Raw genomic sequence first — 21122 nt, forward strand, 5'->3', positions numbered from 1 at the left:
GACAGAGGGAATTCCTGGGGAGCAAACTTCTCACTGAGCTGATGTCATACAGAATTCCAAAAGGACTTTGGGTGGAAGGGACCTTAACGATCTTCTTGTTGCAGCCAAGCCCTGTCCAACCTCTCCTTGGACATATCCAGGGATGGGGCAACCACAGCTTCTCTGTGCCAGGGCCTGCCCAGCCTCACAGGGAACAATTTCTTCCTGATACCTCACCTAAATTTCCCCTCTCTTCAGTTTGAACCCATTACTCCTTCAGTTTGAATTCTATCACTCCAAGGGATGCAGTGGACAGAGGGAATTCCTGGGGAGCAAACTTCTCACTGAGCTGATGTCATACAGAATTCCAAAAGGGCTTTGGGTGGAAGGGACCTGAAAGATCTCATTGCAGCCAAGCCCTGTCCAACCTCTCCTTGGACATTTCCAGGGATGGGGCAACCACAGCTTCTCTGTGCCAGGGCTTCCCCAGCCTCACAGGGAACAATTTCTTCCTGATACCACACCTAAATTTCCCCTCTTTTCAGTTTAAACCCATTACTCCTTCAGTTTGAATCCTATCACTCCAAGGGATGTGGTGGGGGGAGGGAATTCCTGGGAAGCAGACTTCTCACTGAGCTGATGTCATACAGAATTCCAAAGGGCTTTGGGGTGGAAGGGACCTTAAAGATCATCTCATTGCAGCCAAGCCCTGTCCAACCTCTCCTTGGACATTTCCAGGGATGGGGCAACCACAACTTCTCTGTGCCAGGGCTTCCCCAGCCTCACAGGGAACAATTTCTTCCTGATACCTCACCTAAATTTCCCCTCTTTTCAGTTTGAAGCCATTACTCCTTCAGTTTGAATCCTATCACTCCAGTTTCTGATGAAATACATAGATCGGTCAAAGCTGAATTCTCCTAAAAATAAAACTTTGAAAATTTAACAGAATTTACAAATTTTTGCTAAAAAAGGGCACTGAAGCTTCTGAAAGTGTTTTCCTGAGCAGGCTCTGGTGATGGCTTTTTGGTGTGTGTTGTTCTCAGCCCATGGATTTGGCATCTCTGTACCTGTGTGCCAGCTGAACTGGGATGGGTGGGCAGGAGTGCTGTGGGAGGGAGAGGTGAGACTGCCAATATCTGTTGGGAAAAGTCTTGGCTGTGGTCTTTGGGACATCATACAAGGTTGGCAGTGTGGCCTTGGCTCCATTATCCTGTTATCTCCTGCAGGAATACAGGAGAAGCCCATGTGCAAAGGGGGAAAGCAGAAGAGGTCAGAGATGATTGTCTGGAGAGCTTGGCACCAGTCCCAGAAAAATAATAGAAAAGTTGATAGAGGAATGAATTAAAATAAAGAATAGAGATCATTTAGGCCTCTGTGGAAAGGGAGGAGTTAGAGGTTTGATGGATGAGGATAACTGAGGTTTGTGTCAGGGTTTCCTGCTGTTAGATGTGGTAGGCTGTGAAACCTCAGTAAAAACCCAACAATCCCAGCAAAGCTGGTGTGTGCAACTGGCAGCAATCTTGTTTCACAGAATCGTGGAATGGTTTGGGTTGGAAAGACCTTAAATCCCACCCAGTGCCACCCCTGCCATGGCAGGGACACCTCCCACTGTCCCAGGTGCTCCAGCCCCAGTGTCCAGCCTGGCCTTGGACACTCCAGGGATCCAGGGGCAGCCCAGCAGGACGAAGGACAAATTGGATCCTTTCACACAGGGATTTTATCTGAATCCATGAGAGTGCTGGAAAGCCAGGGTCAGTTGTGGTGTCAAGAGCTGAAAGAAAGGGTTTACAAACCTGGAGAGTCAAGGAAATAACCACAATATTGATTTGAAGAGTGGAGGAAATTCCCTGCAGTGAGAGATTTAGAGCTCAATCTGCTTAGCTCATCAAAAAGAGGATTGAGAGGGGACTTGATTACAGGGACAAGTATTTTCATGGGGAGAGCATATCCAGCTTTTTAATCAAGAAGAGAAAAGAAAAATCAGATCCAATAGCTGCAAGCTGGAGTCAGACAATTTTAAATTAGACATTAAAGACAAGTTTGTTTTTTTTTTTTTTAATCTGTGATTAACCACTGTAATGAACTGTGATGTGTTCAGATGGAGACTGGATACCTTGTGTGACACAATCAAACACGAGTTGCTGGATATGATTTGCAAAGGATAGGAAAAAACAAAACAGAATGTGCTGTACAGAGAGGTGCCAAGGCCCTAAAATGTGTGAGCATTGAAAGGGCAGTGGAGGAAGAAGAAAAAAAAGGGAAGAACTGACATGGGAAGCACAAAAATGAGGACCAGAAGCACTGAAAGGACAAAGAAAGGAGTTTCAGAGCTTCTGCTTCAGAGTATTGCAGCATATGTGTGAGCAAAGTGAGTTTTGGCATTGGGAGCACCTTGGGTGTTGGCAGAGCTGGAGTCATCTGTCTCCCAGTCAAAACAGCAATTTTGGATTCTGGGCTTTGTTAATGAGGATAAAGAAACCTCCTCTTTGTGCTCTGGGCGTTTGGCAGTGTTGTGGTGCTGGGGGAGAGGATGGTGCTGCCAGGAGCAGGGATGGACCAAGGGTGGGGTCCCACCAGGAGAGTGGTGCCACCCTGCCCTGGAGCAAAGGGCATGTCCTGTGTCCTGGGCATTGGTGGGATGTCCCCATTCCATCACTGGGGTCTCCTGAGTGCCCCCCACTTTGCTGCCATCAGTGTTACACACACAAGAGTTAAAGGAAATTAAAAACTTTATATTTCTGCCATTGAAGCCAATTTTCAGGGTGATGCCTGGAGAGGCTCCCTGGAACAGAGTTAAAGGAATAAAGCAGGGATTTATTAAAATAAATGGGTGTAAATAAATAATTTATTTATTAAAATAATAGGATTTATTAACATACATAAATGAAGGTGTGACCTTCAAAGGACACACCTTGGGCAGTGCAGGAGCCCAGCCAGGGCTACACCCAAGATGAACCCCGGGTCAGAAGTTCTCACACTTTGATCAGTTTGGGTCCATTTCCATGTTGGGGTTCAGTGTCCAGTTCCAGCTCCAGGGGATGCAGTCCCACCCTCCCAGGTTGTTGTCCTTGGTTCTGGGCTGGAAAGGATTGTTCTGTGGGACTGAGCTGTCCTTGGTGCTGGGCTGGAAAGGATTGTTCTGTGGGACTGAGCTGTTGGTTCTGGGCTGGAAAGGATTGTTCTGTGGGACTGAGCTGTCCTTGTTTCTGGGCTGGAAAGGATTGTTCTGTGGGACTGAGCTGTCCTTGGTGCTGGGCTGGAAAGGATTGTTCTGTGGGACTGAGCTGTTGGTGCTGGGCTGGAAAGGATTGTTCTGTGGGACTGAGCTGGGAGGAGAGCTGCTGGCTCTGGGAGTGCAGCTCAGAGTCACACACCAGTGCAGGGCAGAGTCTGGGAAACGTGAGAGCTAGAACTGAAGGCACCAAGGAAATCCCCCAGGGAAATCTCAGTGGTCTCAGGATTTTTGATGTGTTCTCTTTGTCTGTCTGTCCTCTGAAGCTGTTTCACCAGAGCAGTGACTGAGAGTTCTTTTTTCCATGAAACATAACTCTGTTACAACTGCTTACAGTGCCTAACAATGAGACAATCATTAATTTACACCAAATATTGAGTATTTTCTGTGGGACAGTGCAGTGGTGCTCCAGGTGACTTTGGTGCTGGTTTTTTTCCTGTGGATCTTCAGCTATAAGGGAAGTGAAACAGATGCCTTAAACACTGTCAGTGATTTTGCTATCATGGGAGCTCTTAAGCCAGGACTGGAAATCACTTTTCCAGAAAAATTTCCAGAACTTTTCTTTACCTCCACAGCAGAGAATATTGTGTCATGGTTATGTGGAGGGAAATCACTCACATAATGCTGGTTTTTACAACTCCATCCCAAAGGTGTTACCCTTGTTTATCAACATTCCCTGCAGTGTTTTTGGACTGGCAGAGAGTCACTATTTCAGGGTTTTTTCAGTGGAAATAGGAGTGTGTTTTCTTTGGACTGTTTAACAAAACCATCAACTCTTTGGGACAATTAGAGCTCCAATTACCTGCAGCTCTGTTTCTGCCTTGGACATTTTGCACTGAGTACCAGAGTGTGGAATTGGGCTGGTTATGGCCACATTCTGCTTGGAACTAGGAGAGCTGCTAAATGGGAATAAACTGATTTATTGGGGAAAAACCACAGAGCAAAGGATGTGTGTCCTACCTGTAAGAACTGGCTGAGTGGGCAGTAATTATTCCAAAATCCTGCTGGAATGTATCCACCTGGATGATCATTTTCTTTCTCAGTGGACATCCCAGTAATTGTGTTTGCCCCAGGATCCCCTGGAAGCTGCTCTCAAATCAGAGCAGCCTTCAGCACTTAACTCCTGCCATTGTGACATCCATTAGGAATGCAGAGAGGTAGGAATTACCCCATTCAATCCGATTAAAGATCCAATTAAGTTGGAATCCTCTCTCTGTTAGTAACCAATACCACATGACTCAACACCCTGGGAAAAGCCCCAAACCTTCCTCCCCTGAACCCTCATCACAATTAAGAAGCAAATTGTCCCTTAAAAACTTTTATTATATTTTATTTTATATTTTATTTTATTTTTTTAATTTTTATTTTAATTTTATTTTAATTTTAATTTTATTTTATTTTAATTTTTAATTTATTTTATGTTTTATTTTATATTATTTAATTTTATTATATTTTGTTTAATGATTTATTATATTTTTATTATGTTTTATTATATTTTATATTTTATTTTGTATTTTATTTTATTTTATATTTTATTTTATATTTTATTTTATTTTATTTATTTTATTTTCCCAAGCACTTCCAGCTTGACTTCCATCCTGAAACATGAGATCAATAGCCCTTATAAATTCTTCTGCCTTGGGAAAGTATCATTATTAGCACTTGAAATACCTAATCATTCTCCTAATCATCCTGCCCTTTGTATCCATAACTTCTCCTGTGTCAGACAGGTCACAGATTTAACGATGATGATTTTCTCTCTTGTTTTTAAACGTGCTGTGTCTTAATTCCAGTGTGATCATTGGAGTGGCTCTTTGACCTTGTCTCACCTGTTTTCATAAATACTTGGGTCTGTCATGTCCATTCCTTGAAACACTTCATCTGTACATGAAATCCTGAGGATTCTTCTCATTCCTTTCTTAAAGGGATTTTAATATTTTTTTTTAATTTAGTCCTTTTTGCACCTCTAATTTTTGAGTGTTCTTCTGCTTTGTGTCAAAGGCAAAAATAAATCAGTGCCTCTAAATTGCTAATAATTATTTTTAATAATTCTTTTTAGCCCTTTCTGAGGCATTCTGTACAGAATCCTCATCTCAGTTGCATCCTGAGCACCTTGGGCTGCTGAGCAGATGCCTCCTATTGAAGTGATTTTTATTCATTTTTGTGAAAAGCAGAGAATCCAATTGAGTCCCTCTCCTCCTTCAGCCCCCTGAAGGCCAGGGGCTATTTGCTGAATTTAACTTCACTTACATCAAATGAAACAAATCCATTCTGACCCTTGAGGAAGCCTCATGTTTTAGATCATAGGTTGCTTCTAAATATAGGGATGGGAAATTAATGTCTCCCTGGATGGATGATCCTGTAACTGTCTCCTGCCAGGCTTTTCACTGCTTCCTTTGAGCTGAGTGGCCTGGTCATTTCTGAGCAGGCTGAAATTCGAGTGGATAAAGTGTTCATAGAATACTTATTTATGAATATATATATTTATGTTTATATTTATGTTTATACATATGTGTGCACACAATCAGTTAAATGACTGTGTTTGTTTGGTTGTGCACAGAATTGTTTAACCATGGTGGCAGTACATGGAAAATAAAATCATTTGGGAGATAGATCTATAGATATATCTTTGGTTTTGTTTCAAAACCATTTTGTGCAACAGGCAGTGGCTTTAGCCTTGGGCTCTTGAATCTGATATCACATTTATCTTCCCTGAAAATAATCAGAGTACATCAACATCTGATGTGCCTGAAAGGGAAACAAACACAAGTGAAGCAGCTGAATGTGGAGCATATGAAATGTTTCAAATTATTCCTGAGCTATGAACTTTGAAATTTGATATTACACACCTATAATGTGCTTTCATGAATGTTCCCATACAATTACTTTTATACCTTCTATTTATAAATAAAGATAATTGGGGTTTTTCCTTGTGTGGGCACATGAGAAGTGCAGGAAAGCTCCTACACTAAAGTTTATTTCTTCCTAATAATTAATAATTAGGTGTTGCCTGAGAGGTGGTTCAGATTCCTTCTCTTTTGGGATATTGTTTTATTGGGTGCTCCTCTCTGAAGAACAACTTCATCCTGTCTTTGGCACTGGCACTCTCAGTGGCAGATGTTATCCCTCAGAGCAGACAAGAAGATTCAGATTTATATTTTCTTTTTTTTTCTTTTTTTTTTTTTTTCCATAAGTGACTTGACCCCCCAGGCATTTTTTGACAGGGAGGATATAATTTCAAATTAAATGTGAATGTGGAGGCTTTCCAAAGCTCCAAATTGCAGAGATTTCTCAGCATGGCTCAAGGAGAAATGAAACTCTCCATGCAGATGGGCTGCTGTGGTGGGAGGGGGCAGCTCTGGTACCAAAGCCTGAGTTTGCCTCGTACAAATTTGGACACAAGAGAGGCCCTGTCCATCACTGAGCTGCTTCCATTCACTCTTTAACAGCCTTTTCCCTTCTGGAAACCTCAGAAAGGCCAACAGGGCACAGCTGGATTTTCCCTTCCACCTTTTCCCTTTCACCTCCAGGTGGTGAGTGGTGCTTTAACATCTCATTGATCAGGTGAGGCTCCAGCAGCAGTGAGCACAGGTGTCCTTAGGAGGGAGAATTTGGTGTCCAAGCAGGAATTCCGAGGGTCAGGAAGGGCTTTTTGTGCCTGCCAAGGGGTTTGCTCTCATTGAGGCTGGGGAGAGGTGCAATGAGGAGAGGATGTCCCTCTTCATCATCCTGGTGGGGTTCTTTCAGCTATTCCAGGAAATTGGTGTCTGTGATTTGTATGGCTTTGGAAGGGAAAAAAAAATCCCTTAACACTCCAGATCTAAAACATGAAAGGATGAAAAACATGAAAGGATCTAAAGTGTGAAAGGATGTTCCAAGTTTAAGAGCAGAACTTTCCTCCTGATCAAACAGAGCACAGAGGAACCTCCATGCTCCTTGCCTAAATCTCCAGATTCCTGTCCCAGCCCTGACAAGGTTGGGTTTGCACTGTCTGGAGCTGCTCCTCTTTGTGTGGGTTCTGCCTGACTCAGGACATGACATCTCCTCACAGCTGGCCTTTCATTTCCCCACCTTTATTCTCTTTTTCACCTTCTGTTCCAGCATCTGGCCTGTGTTTCCCCTCTTGCTCTGTTCCTCCCTGTGCAGTGCTCCTGTCCCCAGCCCTGCTGGCTCTCAGGGTAGGGGATGGTTCTGCAGCTCCCAGAACTTTCCCAGGCAGGATAATTTGGGATCACTGTGGTTTGATGCTCCTGTCCCCAGCCCTGCTGGCTCTCAGGGCAGGGGATGGTTCTGCAGAGCCAGAACTTTCCCAGGCAGGATAATTTGGGATCACTGTAGTTTGATGCTCCTGTCCCCAGCCCTGCTGGCTCTCAGGGTAGGGGATGGTTCTGCAGCCCCCAGAACTTTCCTATCCAGGATGTTTTGGGGTCGGTGTGGTTTGTTGCTGATCAAGGACTGTTTCCACCTGACATCTGTTAATTCATACATCTCTTGGAAAGAATGAAATTACAGAGATGTGTGTGCAGGCAGGGTCTGTCTCCCTGCACCAAAATCTCTCCCTCTGGATCACCTTTTTTGAGAGGTGGCCACGAATTTCCTTTGTGCCCCCACGTTCAGGAGGTTTTTCCTTCAGTGCTGAGCATCCAGCCTCGGAAAGGAGCAAGAGCCAACTCGGAGAGCTTTAACCCACAATAAGTTTGGTGTCCTCGGGGAGAAGGGAGATTAAGGAGCCCGAATTCTCCAGGAGATTGTCACTTGGCTAATGATGATCGTAGCCCGTGGCAGTGGGGGATGATAGGGCTGATACTTAGCAGGGGTTGTGAACCAATTAGTCTGCTCAACAAAACACTCGGTCCATTGGGTGCAAATGTTAGGAATATTTATAGGGCTGGCTCCGCAGTCAGCTAATCAAAACTGGAGAAAGCCACTTAAGAGCCTGTCCCAGGCTCTGCAGAGGCCCTGGGATTACACAGCTGACAGATAAACAAATGTTTGCCCGTGTAAATATTAGGACTCAAAGACTGTATTTGAACTCTTTCTCAGTTTCCTGGTGGTGTAAAATCAATTAGGGGTGATTAGAGCAGGCTGGAGTGCACTCCCCTGCAGGGAGCAGGCTCTGAAGGTGGCTGGCCATGGGAATTCTCCTGCTGGCTTCTCCCAGCCTGGCTTTGGGCTGTCATCAGCTGGCCAGGTAAAATGGGAGCAGCACCTGAGAATCCAGGTGGTTTGCATTCATTGAGTCCCTAATGCTCCAGCCCTGAGTGTTCCTATCAGCTCCTTAACCCATTAACTCCCAAACCTGCTGACTTGCCAAAACATGGCACTGCTGGAAATCAGCATTGGTCTCACAGTTAGAGCTGTCCAGCACCTTCTGCTGAGGCAGAGACTTGGTCCTTGCATGAAGTCTAACAGTGGAGCTGGAGAGAAAAGAATTTATCTTAATTTACAGGCTGGCTTAAGTGTTTCCAAGGGTTTCTCTATTGGCTTGTTTATTTACTTGCACTTCATTTCAAATTTTCAGGGTATTTTCCCCTCTGATCTCAGGCCTCAGTTGTAAAAACACCTCTGTAAAACAGACGAGAGTAAGAAAAATCCACAGGCTTCCCTTTTGGAAAGCTGAGAGTATTGATTGCTGAGATTGAAGGCATAAATGTGCTTGTACAAGTCTTTACAGAGAATCTGCAAATAGAAGAACAGCTTCTAACCCCACTGCTCAGCTCCTCACCAAAACACTCTGCCTTGCTGTTTTCCAGCTGTTACTTTACAGCAAGTGATCATTTTGAAATACAGCCATTTCGGGTTTGGGGCTCAAGGTTGTTTTCTCCAGTTTATTTCAAAAATCACTTTAAACTGGGGCATTTATTGCATTTGGCAAGCTCCACACTAGGTCTTTACTTAAAGAAAAATCAAATTTTAATAAAAGCCAGGTTGCAGATTGTTCTGGCGAGCACAATATGATTTTATTTTTTTATTATTGTTATTATAGTGGGGTTTTTTACACCCTCCTGTGTGTAAAAGCTTTCTTTATGCTGCTGCTACTCTGGCTGCAAATGGCTTTAAGTGCAGTGGTTTAATACCCAGATGTTCTTTCTGATGGCTCCTATGTGTTGAAAATGACATAATGTCTTTTTTGAGCCTGAAAAGCACCATTCTCATTGGTCCTGGCCATTGTGGTAATAGTGCTCTTTATTTGTACGTTTTCTTTGGGTTTTTTTTTTTTTTTTTGCTTTCTTTTTGTTCATGTGTGTATCAGAGACACAACACACTGGCAGTTAAATGGGGTAAAAATGATCTTTTGGGGAGGATGGTCCAAGTCCGTGGCGACTCTCCAGGGATCTCATTAAAGCATTCTTTCCTAATCCAGTGTACTGCAATATCAGCTCTCTGAATCCCCACAGTGTGCCTTCCTGATAGGTTAGTTTACACAGAATTAATTGTCTAATTTCGCAAACAACCAGTGCAGTGCACATTGATTTTTATTTATTTATTTATTTTGCTGTCCTCTTTTAATCTGGTGTGTTGCTCTTGTGGGTTCTGCTTTGTATTTCAAGGTAGTTTTTACAACCCATCTCTACTTACACCAGTTTGTCATAGCCCATATCAATGGGAATCATTATTTATTTTTTTCATTCTTCTTTTTGTCCTTCCAATATGTAAGAATTGCTGGTAATTTAAGCAATAATTTTCTGCATTAAAAAACCCCAAGTATAAGGAGGCTTTAGAAAAGCAAATTCAGATTGTTTAAGGCTTCAGTGGTTTAGATGCTCCAGAGACAAATCCTGAATGAGGAGCTTGGATTTTCCTTGTCCTCAGAGGTCACCTGGCTGCTTTGGTGGCACAGGAATAGCAGAGGGAAAATGAGCCTTGCCCAGAACAAAGGACCAGCAAGAGGAAATCAGTTGATACAGAAGGACAGAAAAATACATTTGAATAAAATCTCCTGGACTGGGCTGTGAATTTGGCTTGAACAGGTTTTTTAATATTTGGAGGGTCTGTTTTAGGGTAAAGTTCTTGAAATGTAACTTGAACAAAGGATTTTTGCATCAGAACCAGAGGATTATTCAGGTTCACAAAGGCCTTTAGGATCATCAAGTTCAACTTAGTGCCTGTGGTTTTTAACCACATGAGAATGAGGGTATTGTGAGTGAATCCATCTGCTTGCTTTGGCCAGGGTGGCTGCTAAAACCCTGCTGCTCCCAAATACCTGCTCCAAACTGCTCCCAGCTTGGCTCCTCATTCTGCTGCCCTCAGGAGACCCCTTCCCTTCCCTTCCCTTCCCTTCCCTTCCCTTCCCTTCCCTTCCCTTCCCTTCCCTTCCCTTCCCTTTCCCTTTCCCTTTCCCTTTCCCTTTCCCTTTCCCTTTCCCTTTCCCTTTCCCTTTCCCTTTCCCTTTCCCTTTCCCTTTCCCTTTCCCTTTCCCTTTCCCTTTCCCTTTCCCTTTCCCTTCCCCTTCCCCTTCCCCTTCCCCTTCCCCTTCCCCTTCCCCTTCCCCTTCCCCTTCCCCTTCCCCTTCCCCTTCCCCTTCCCCTTCCCCTTCCCCTTCCCCTTCCCCTTCCCCTTCCCCTTCCCTTCCCTTGGAATAGGAGTGAAAAGATGCAAAAATGAGACACTTTGGTTTATGTAAGTGAGGGAGATTGAGGCAGTAGGACAAAGTGAGAGAAAAGCTATCCTGACTTGTCCTATTTGGAAGGCAAAAAAACCCCAAACAAAGCAGCAAAATTGTCCTCAAAGGCCTGTGGTGATTCAGAAAATGTGTTCATCAACACTAGGATTTCATCTTCTGTTTCTCCTTTACATACACAAACCATTTTCCAGTGAAAATTACAACTTCCTGAGGAAGAAGTGAGCATTTTGGACAATGTTCATGTTCTCTGTGTTCCCTCCTTTGCCAGCATGTCTAGCATGGTGAATAGAAAACAAGTCAGGGAAAGTTTGCTTTGCCACCTCATTTATTGTCCTTTTGGCTCTTGCTTCTAGTAAAGGAATTCAGGAGCAGTGGGAATTTACACTGGGAATTTACATTGCCACAGCTGTTCCCAACTCCTTTTGCAGCAGGGATTGCACCTCCCTGGGTCTGAAACATTGAAAAGGGAAATGGGATTTCTCCATCACCCCCAGAGTTCCCAGCAACAGCACACTGGGCTGGAGCAGGCCTGAGGCTGCTCCCTGTTGGGAGGGAATGTGGGACAGTCCTGCCTGGCCCTGTGACAGGGATGTGACAGCGAGCAGAGCCCCCAGAGCTGTGTCCCCTCCTGGCCCCACTGGCAGCGGGCACGTTCCCCTCCTGTCAGCTGTTCTCTGGGGCTGGTGACATCCTACACCAAGCAACACTTAAGGCAGGGCTCCTGCCAGTAAAAGATGAATTCCCAGCACAGCTGAAACCTCTGGGGCCTCTGTCACCAACTTCAACGGGGCTCAGCTCCCACCTCCATGGGAGGAGGAATAAATTGCTGCCACAGCCACTGTCGGTGCGGGGCAGGGGAAGGATAATTAGCAGCCAGTCAGTCATGGAGCTGCTTGTCTGATGAATAATAGAACTGAGTACCAGTGAAACGTTGCCTTCCAAGTGGGTAAAGTGATTTTAGCAGATTAACATGAGTGTAGGCATCCAGGAAATATGGCACGAGAACCAAGTGTGAGAGGAGTTCTAGACAGAAGACATCAACTTTTCCTTCTGTCTGGCGTCCAAAAGTCGCTGTGGATTTTTGTGTAAATACTGCACCAGGAAGTTGTTATGTTAATTCTGCACCCCGAAGTTGTTGGTGATCAAGAAGTCAAATCTTGTGTAACTAGGATTTGTTTCTTCTTTATTTTTTTGTGGAAGTGGGTTGATGTTCTTAAGGAGCAGGAGGGAGATTTCAGCGAACACCCTTCTCCCTTTTTGCTTCTTGTCAAAAATACCTTTGGAACTTGTTAGAGGAGCTCCTTTGTAAGGTGTTCAAGACCAGCTTGGATGGGGATTGGAGCAGCCTGGTCTAGTGGAAGGTGTCCTTGTCCATGGCAGGAGCTTGGAAAGAGATGAACTTTAAGGTCCCTTCCAGACAAAACCAATCTGTGATGGCGCAAGGATGATGGAGCATGTTTTATTGGAAACCCTGGCTTGGAATCTCTGATTGCTGACAGAAAGATGGTGAGACCAGCTGGTGCAGAGAACCTGTGGGACAAAGACAGGTGCTGGGTTTGCAGATCTGTTACCTCTGAGCAAAGCCAGCAACAATTAAAGCCGAAGAAAGGCAGCCCAGTGTAGTTTTAATCATTAGTCTCAGTTTGTCGTTGGCCTTAACGCTGCGTGAGGCTTTGTGAGAGCATAAAGGCAGCTCTGTAATGCTGAGCCTTTTAACCAGCCCTGTTTGTGGATTGTGATTGGCAAAGCCATTGACTTCATATTCTTTCATGTTCTTTCTGTTCCCCCCTGTTTTGATGTTATCCTGCAGTCATCTTAGCTGCGTATTAAACAAGAGACTGCTTCAATATGAAATGATCAAAGGGCTGGGGGAACACAGACCCATAAAGAATATATGGAGAGCTGGGGAGAATGGTGAGTTGAATTTAAAGGCTTTTTCAAGCTGCTTAATTCCTGCTTAGATTTCTGGTGTCACCAATAGGCAACAGTCCCTTTCTTTAAATCTTTCACTAAGGATTGACTGGCAGAATCGCTGTTTTACATGAGGTTTAAAGAGTAAAAGGCCACCCTGAAGGTCAAACCCTAGGAGATTTCCTCTAAGAGCTCATTGATTCTCCTAGATTTTTGACTAGGAGAGAGACCACTCCTTCCTAGATCTGCAGCTTGGATACAAGTGCCTCAGTATGTGCCAGCACAGAAGGCAGGAGCCAAAGTGTAAGGGCAGGAAAAAAATTAGAGAGAAAGATGCTGTGGGGCAGACAGACAATGATCTCAGTCTTGTATCATTCAAACTGGTGACATTATTAGCTACTGGTCCATGAAAAAAAGGGCAGTATTATTTTATCTGTCTCAGAAATGGATTATGTTAACAATGAAATTGGGCAGGATAAAGATTTATGGCCCCATCCTCAGCTTGAGTAAACAGGCAGAGGACCTGAGTGTGTGGGGATGGAAAAGCTGGGCTGAAAATGCTGGGGATCTGGTTTTCTTCACATACAGACACAAATTCAAGGGTGCTGTGACTGCACAGGCAAGTAACTGTCTCTTTTTTATACCAAAAAAATTCAGATGAGCATGTCTTGCCTCTCTAACCTCATTAGAGTGTTGGCTTTGTGAGCTGCCCAGAGCTGTGGTAGTGATTAGCAAAAGCCTACCCCATAAGCAAACTCTGTATTTGTGCTATTACCTACTCCTGTGATATTTCAATCTGATTCATTAGAGAAATTAGCATTTTTATGGACTAATTAGGGGAAAATGTTGCTTGTACTCTTCCTGATATACAGAGATTTTTCATACAACAAAGCCACATAGAAGTGAAGCATGATCCCACCCCCCAAAAAAAGGGAGAAAAGCAAAATGATTATTCTAATTAATATAGAATATTGGGGAGATTTGAACTCAAACCCAGGAATTAAGAGCTGGTTAGATTGCTGCACTACTGGCAGTTTGTCCAGTCTTTTTGAATTTATAATTCCAGCTCTCTTTCAGCTATTTTGGTTCTTGAGGCATAAAAATATTTTAAAAGCTGTCAGTCAGTCACTGTATTTTTTGTGACAGTTGCAAAATGCACAGTAATGAGAATGAATAGTAATGAGAGCATTATTCAGCAGCTATAAATACCAATTGATTTCCACTGTAAGTTTATATATTTCAGTCAACATGCATTTTTAGCCTTATTTTTTGCTCCTCTTTCAAACCCAAACTCAGGTTTTATTAGACTGTAGCTAACAATCATTCAGACATGTCTTGGTTTCCTTAATGAACCACTCACTTTTGAAGTTTAATTCTAAATCTGCCTGTGTGTCACTGGCTCCTGCTCACGTTTTCTGTTTGCCAGGAGGGTAAAAATGGGTGTCTGGGACCAATCATCTGAGGTCTTTGCAGGGGAAGTATTTTGGTTTTTTTTTCTTTTCTGAGAGGGTGGAATAGCATTATTTTAATCAGTGCAGACATCTCCTGTTTTGATGGTTGTGTTCTGATAATGATCCTGCTTAAAGGGGCTCAGAGCAGCAAACCCTTCATTCTGGGCTTCTGTGCAAGAGGCAAAAATCTCCTTCTTGCACAGAGGGGAGAAGTTCAATTAGGCCTTCTGGTGTCAGGGGAGGTTGATCAGGCTTTAATTGGCTCCAGCTGACTGGCTTTTAGGCCATGCTGTTGCTCACCTGCAGTTGGACACTTCTCAGATATGTATGGAATTTTGGATTGCGTTTGGAAGCGCTGCACCAAGGCAGAATAATTATTTAAAATGATACTTTGCAGTGAATGCACTCTGATGAGCAGAGTGAGGTGAAGAAAGGAGGAGAAATCTTCTCCTCCACCAGAAGTGAAGGAGAAACCATTAACAGTGTGGGGGAGTAAAAGTAGGGAGGGACCTTTGGAGGTCCTCGTGTTGAACGTTGGCGTTGAACTTGATGTTGACTTTGAACTTAATGTTGACTTTGTACTTGAATCTGGTTGCTCTGGGCTTTGCTGGGTTGAAAACAGGAATTAGGCTTCTCTCTCCATGCTGGACAAAGCCACTTCTCCCAGCTCTCCTCCAAAGTATTGTGCTGCATTTTTAGAACCCTAGATATTAAGAATTTTAAACATTCTGTGTTGAAAAACATAGACCTTCAGCTCCACCTGGGATTTGTTTTGCTTTTCCTCCTTTTTTCCTGCAGTTTGGGCCAGGCTTCTGCAGCTCTCCTGGACAGTCCCACTCCCACCTTCTGTTCACTTTCCTTCTGTGCTGGAGCTCGCTCAGGGATTCCATGTCCAGCCAAGTCAGCCTTCTGCCACATCTGCTCCACTTCCCCCTCACTGGGGTGGGTTGTTCTTGTACTTGGGGAGGTTTTCCATGAAGATCAGGGAGTTTTCCTGTGCCCTTCTGCCCTTCTTGGGGGGGGCACAGGAAAACTGGCAATCCCACCTCCCCTAGCAAGCCACACTGCTCCCTGAATTTCAGTGTTGTCAGGAGATCTCAGTCGCTGGTGCATCACCAGTGGCCACATTTTGTGAAGGTTGACTCAAGTTTTATCCATTTCCAGTCCTTAACTGGGTGATGGGCAGCAAACCCCCTCCTTGATGGCCTCTCATTCTCCAAGAATTTACTCCCAACAACCCTGTTTCACAGCATAAAATTCCTGAGAAATAATCCTGACTCAGTAATCTCTTCTGAGGAAAATTCTGTTGTCTTGGCATTGTTTTAAACTCCTGTTACTCCAATAGAATTCCTTTTCCAGCAGAAACATGAATTTTTTTTCTGATAGGAAAAAAAAAATAAAAGAAATCCTATTGGACTCCAAGTACTTGGAGTACCATAATTAATTAGTCATCTTCTTGATGACCTTTCTTGCTGAGGGATTGTTGGTGTGAAGCCTTGGTGCGTGTCTGTGGGCAGGAGGAGTTCACAGCACACTTCAAGCCTGGAGTGCCAGTGTGAAGCACTCCTTGAATGGATGACTTTTTTCAGTTGCACTTGGCTCCTTGTGCTTTCAGCAGAGCAGGAGTTGGGATGCTCAAATTGCCCATCTTGACCTCAGCTGTCTCCTGTGTTAATCAAATGCCCTGTGCTGCTGCTTGGGCCATTAGCTGGGACTCGGAAGTTTTATTTCTGGCTCTGCAATTATCCCAGTGCTGTAATTTCCTTATCTGGATTGGGGATAAATAACAAAGCTCTCCTTCTTCAGAAGGCTCGGAGATGTGATGATGAAAAATGCTATATAAGGGCTCAATGTTGTTATGGGAACAAATATCACTTTGTTTGCATGGCTTGACCATCTTAACAAGCAAGCAGGGAGCTGATGACCAAATCAAGATAAGAATTGAACAAATGAGGGATAATGAGCAACTTCAGACTACAGACTTCATTTTTTCCTTCTGCTTGAAAGTCATTCCCTTTTTTATGTCTCCCTGCAGAGGATTTTTTAGTCTGTAAATCATTTGCCAGTTGGTGTAGAAATCTTTTAATTCTCTTCTTTCGTCATTTGCTTATCATTTTAGATGCCAAATAAGTTACTTATTAGTTAGTGTGATCATTAGCAATCTCAGCACAGAATCACATATTATAAGGTTCAGTTTCCAATTTCGATATTGGACAATTTTCAAGTGCATTTAAAGGGCATTTCCTGGGGGGAAAAAAGTGAAAATTATAGTTTAACAGTGAACTATCTTTATAACAGGAAAAAAATCATCCTTCATTAAAACTGTGCTCTAAATCTGTTATGAAAAGGGCAGCAGAAAACTGATCATTTAAAAAACTTTCAAACTTCTTTGCCTGTTATTTTCACTCAGTGCCTTGGGTTAGGTCCTTCTGATCTTTCAGAGTTCATGCTCATGACAGCTTGCACAGGATTGACTTCTGGTTTGTAGAGTGAAAAAAACATCCTCTGTTCAACTTGCATACAATTTTTAATCAGGAAACATAAGGAATTGGTTTGTCAGGTGGGGTAAATAAGTTTTAACTTCAGAAACCTACACTGATTTATTTGGGTTGAAGACCTTCAAACTGAGGGAAGGTTTAGATGGGATATTGGGAATTAATTCCTCCCTGGGAGGGTTCTGAGGCCCTGGCACAGGTGTCCAGAGCAGCTGGGGCTGCCCCTGGATCCCTGGCAGTGCCCAAGGGCAGGCTGGACCCTGGGGCTGGAGCAGCCTGGGACAGTGGGAGGTGTCCCTGCCATGGCAGGGGTGGCACTGGATGGGCTTTAAGGTCCCTTCCAACCCAAATCTTTTGGGGATTCTGTTTCTCTTGCTGAGAGTTGCTCCAGAGTGCCGGAGAACGACCCTGACTTTGGGTGTGAATAGCTGAAAACCAAGTTTTTTGAAGATTTTATATCTGCAAAAACACAGAGCAAAGTTTTCTGGCTGCTTTCATTCCTGAAAACCCCAATATTGTGATAAGCTTCCCTGGGTCTCCTGGAAAACGGTGAGTGTTTCTCAGAGGCTGTGCAAGCTCAGGATGCTGCCTTGCCTTGGAGAAATCCTTTTTTCAGCCCACTGCTGTGGGGTTTGCACATCCTCCGAGGCGAGGAGCTCGCAGTAATGCAGCTTTGAGCATTAGGAGGTTGTTAGCAGCAGTGTGAGCGCTGCCTGAACCTCGGGGCCGTTAAATGCAGAATCACTCTGACTAATGGGCAGGTGCTAAATGTGCCCAATTTCACCCCAAAGCGCTGGCAGGCTGCTGGTGCTGTCGGTTTTGCTCTCTGACTTTTATGGACTCTCGGGATTTATTGAGCCAGCAGGGGAGCTCTGGCAGAGGTGATTCTGCCCCAGCCCCAGGTGCCCTGAAGGGGCAATAACAACACCTGGTGTGCGCTGTAAATTTGAGCTCCATTCGTGTGGTGGCACGGGGTTTAACTGCAGAGCACTCACTGGTGGTGTGAACATGAAACCTGGGTGATTCTGCACAGGCCTTGACATTTTCTTTGGGGAAAAAATGGCTCTGCTGTGGCTGGGTAATGGCAGGGCTCAGAGAGAGGCTGTGCAGCAGTGAGCCTTTGCCTGGGTGCTGGGGCCAAGGTGATTTTCTCCTGGTAACAATTCTAACAGCCTTTAATGCCATATATCCATATTATTAAGTTCAGCACCTGAATTATGTACTGGCAGAGAGCTGTAACATTTCTTATGCCTGAGCAGTCGAGCACCCAAATCTGGCCCAGCAGACTTGATTTACAAAAATGTGTTCATGGCTGCCTTCTTTTACTGGTGCAGTAAATCACAGGAATTGTCAGCCAGCATCATGTGGTGGGCCCAGACAGCTGTGATTAGTACTGCAAGGCTCTCTTCTTATTCTTCATATTTCAGTAATAAACAAACAGTTTTTTGAGCAACTTGTAGCCCTGTGCTTGGAGTTATTATGAGCCACCTTATTCTATATGTCCCACAGAGTAGAAACATATTTTTATTAATTTCTTTATCCTGGTGGGAAAAGTTGAAATATGGGCAAAACATGTCTACTAAACTAGACTTCTTAATTTTATTTCTGTAAAATTAATATCTCCCACTGTTGCTAAAAAGAAAATAATCATATTATTTAAGGAACAGAAAAATGCTTGTGCTGACTCTTCCCAGCACACTGCATCTTGGCTGGTTGTGTTCAAAATGCACATGGGTAAAATTACATGGGGGATGTTTATTTCTTTATTAAAGAGTTTCTTTTCTCTGTTGCTGCTCCTTTTCTCAACCCATATAAATTTTATGTACTTGGTGTTAGTCAGACCTCACTGTAAATGCTCCCCTTAGCACATTTGCATTGCTGTGCCATCCATAAGCTGTAAGGACCTTGACCTTTTGCTGGGAAAGTTTATCCACTTCACCCTGTGCTATTTTCCAAGCTGGTTAAGCATCTTTTTATTGCTTGACAGAACCTCCTCCTTGAACCCTTCAGCTGTGAGCATGCCCAAGGGCAGCTCATGCCTCACTGGTGGGGACAATGGATGGGGACAATGCCCAGCCCTGGGTGCTGGGATTTGGGTCCTTCCCTCCCTTTGCCACCCACACCTCCCTGAAAGAGGATCAGCCTTGGTGGAGTGCCCTGAGAGCAGAGTCAGGGCAGGTTTGATGTGAGCAGTGCTGGGGGAGCAGGTTGGCTTCAGGAGCAGCCAGAGCAGTGCCAGAGCTCCATCCTGGCCAGCATTCCCCTCCTTTGATCCCATTCTTCTTTCTCCAGTCCTCCAGGACAAATCTGTGAATCACCTTCCTCTGTTCTGCAGGGATCTGCAGCAGGCACAGCTCAAGTGGCATTTAAATATTTATTTGTCATTCCCAGAGCATTATCTGAGCCTGACTGGCAGGTTTTGCCTTTGTCCTTGGTGTGTCTGTCAGGAGCAGTGCATGGGTGGAATGTGAAGGTCACACTGCAGCAGGGGCTGCTCATCCCTCTTTGTTTGCTCCTCCTGTGCCAGCCGGAGGTGCAGGAGCCTGGGAAGCTGCTGGTGCCATCTGTGCCATGGCCAGAGGCAGGGGGTGATGCCAGCCCTGCTCCTGCTTCTGCTCAGACACCGAGCAGCCCCAGCTGGACACGGGGATCAGGGATGTCCCCAAGGCACCCCTGTGCCCTGCTGCCTCTCTGTGCCACGCTGCCAGGCAGGAGTGACCAGCTGAGTGCAGGGAAATGCCACCTGCATTCCCTCACTGAGGCAGCTTTCAGCCCCTCTGACCTTTGGGGAACTGAAAGACAAAGTGGCTGTCCTTGTGGAACATCAGAACAGTCAAATGCTACTGCAGGAACCCAGACATGTCCATTCCCACAGAGGAAAAATTAGATTTTAATTTTTAAAGATCCCAACAGATTTAGCATACCAGGGCACCTCACTTTGATTGAGGCCACAAGGTTTCTGGGACAGTCAGAAATCCCAGTCTGGAAGGGTGCAGGTTCTTCCCTTGTGCTCAGGGCATGGCAACCCCACAACAGGCTGAGATTTCAGTGCAGACTGGAGACAGGTTTTCTCATTAAGACAGAGCTGGTTTCAGGTATTCCTCAGTGAAATAAACCCTGTGGTTGGCTTTTAAACTTAAGGAGCTTGCTGCAGCCAGAGAGCCCAGCTAGGGAGGCCAGAGCTGGCTGTGCCTGGTTGTTCCACAGGAGGAATGATGGTTTTCCCTTTCCCTTTCCTTTCCCTTTCCTTTCCCTTTCCTTTCCCTTTCCTTTCCCTTTCCTTTCCCTTTCCTTTCCCTTTCCTTTCCCTTTCCTTTCCCTTTCCTTTCCCTTTCCTTTCCCTTTCCTTTCCCTTTCCTTTCCCTTTCCTTTCCCTTTTTCCATTTTTCCCTTTTTTTTCCCCTTTTTCTCTTTTCCTTTTCCCATTTTTCTTTTCTCCTTTTCCTTTTCCCCTTTTTCTTTTCCCCTTTTTCTTTTCCCCTTTTTCTTTTCCCTTTTTTTTTCCCTTTCCCTTTTTCCCTTTTTCCCTTTTTCCCTTTTTCCCTTTTTCCCTTTTTCCCTTTTTCCCTTTTTCCCTTTTTCCCTTTTTCCCTTTTTCCCTTTTTCCCTTTTTCCCTTTTTTTCCCTTTTTCCCTTTTTTTTCCCTTTTTCCCTTTTTTTCCCTTTTTCCCTTTTTTTTCCCTTTTTCCCTTTTCCCTTTTTTTCCCCTTTTTTCCCCTTTCCCCTTTTTTCCCCTTTCCCCTTTTTTCCCCTTTCCCCTTTCCCCTTCCCCTTCCTACAGCATCACCCCAGGTGGGACCACCTGGAGCAGAGGCCTCTGAGTCACAATTTTTCCTTCATGTTGTACAAGAGTCTTGAGCAGAATACTGGCTGATCTTCCCTGGGGAATTGCAGCATCCCTGCAGGAATATTGGGTTGGGGGTGCAGGAGGATCCTGGGGGTTCGTGGAGCTCTTTAGGGGAGGCAGTGGAAGGTGTCCCTGCCCATGGAAGGAGGGCTGCCATGAGATGGTTTTAAGGTCTGTTTCATCCATGCTGTGATTCCATGACTCTCTGACAGCCCAGAAGCCTGGAGGGAGCCCCTGAGCAGGCTCTGAGCTGCAGTGGGTGCACTTGGGCACAGAAATCAGCTCTGCCCCTGCTCTGCCTCTGTCGTGGGAAACATTTCCAGGGGATTTGGGGAGCAGTGAATTCCTAATGTTTAAACTCAGCCTGGAACCACAAGAACTGCTCTAAATTGGCTGGCTCTAATAAACCCAGTGCTATAAATCAGCTGACTGATACTTGCATAAATCTTGTATTTTTCCCCCCAAGTTTCCCTACACTTTTCCCTGGTATTTTTTTGATATAAACCCTTCAATCTGACAGCTTTTTTTTGCCGGTCCTCTGTCCATGCAGTCCATCAATAACTTCAGCCCCACAGACCTTCTC

General features: G+C 44.6%; 1 protein-coding gene across 6 annotated transcripts in view; it reads left to right on the top strand.

Annotated features, from left to right (window-relative positions):
* Positions 1 to 21122, top strand: part of CHL1 (cell adhesion molecule L1 like) — a 132546-nt gene that overhangs the window by 9134 nt on the left and 102290 nt on the right. The window lies entirely within an intron of this gene.

This window comes from Haemorhous mexicanus, chromosome 11 (assembly GCF_027477595.1).
Source record: "Haemorhous mexicanus isolate bHaeMex1 chromosome 11, bHaeMex1.pri, whole genome shotgun sequence".
NCBI lineage: Eukaryota > Metazoa > Chordata > Aves > Passeriformes > Fringillidae > Haemorhous > Haemorhous mexicanus.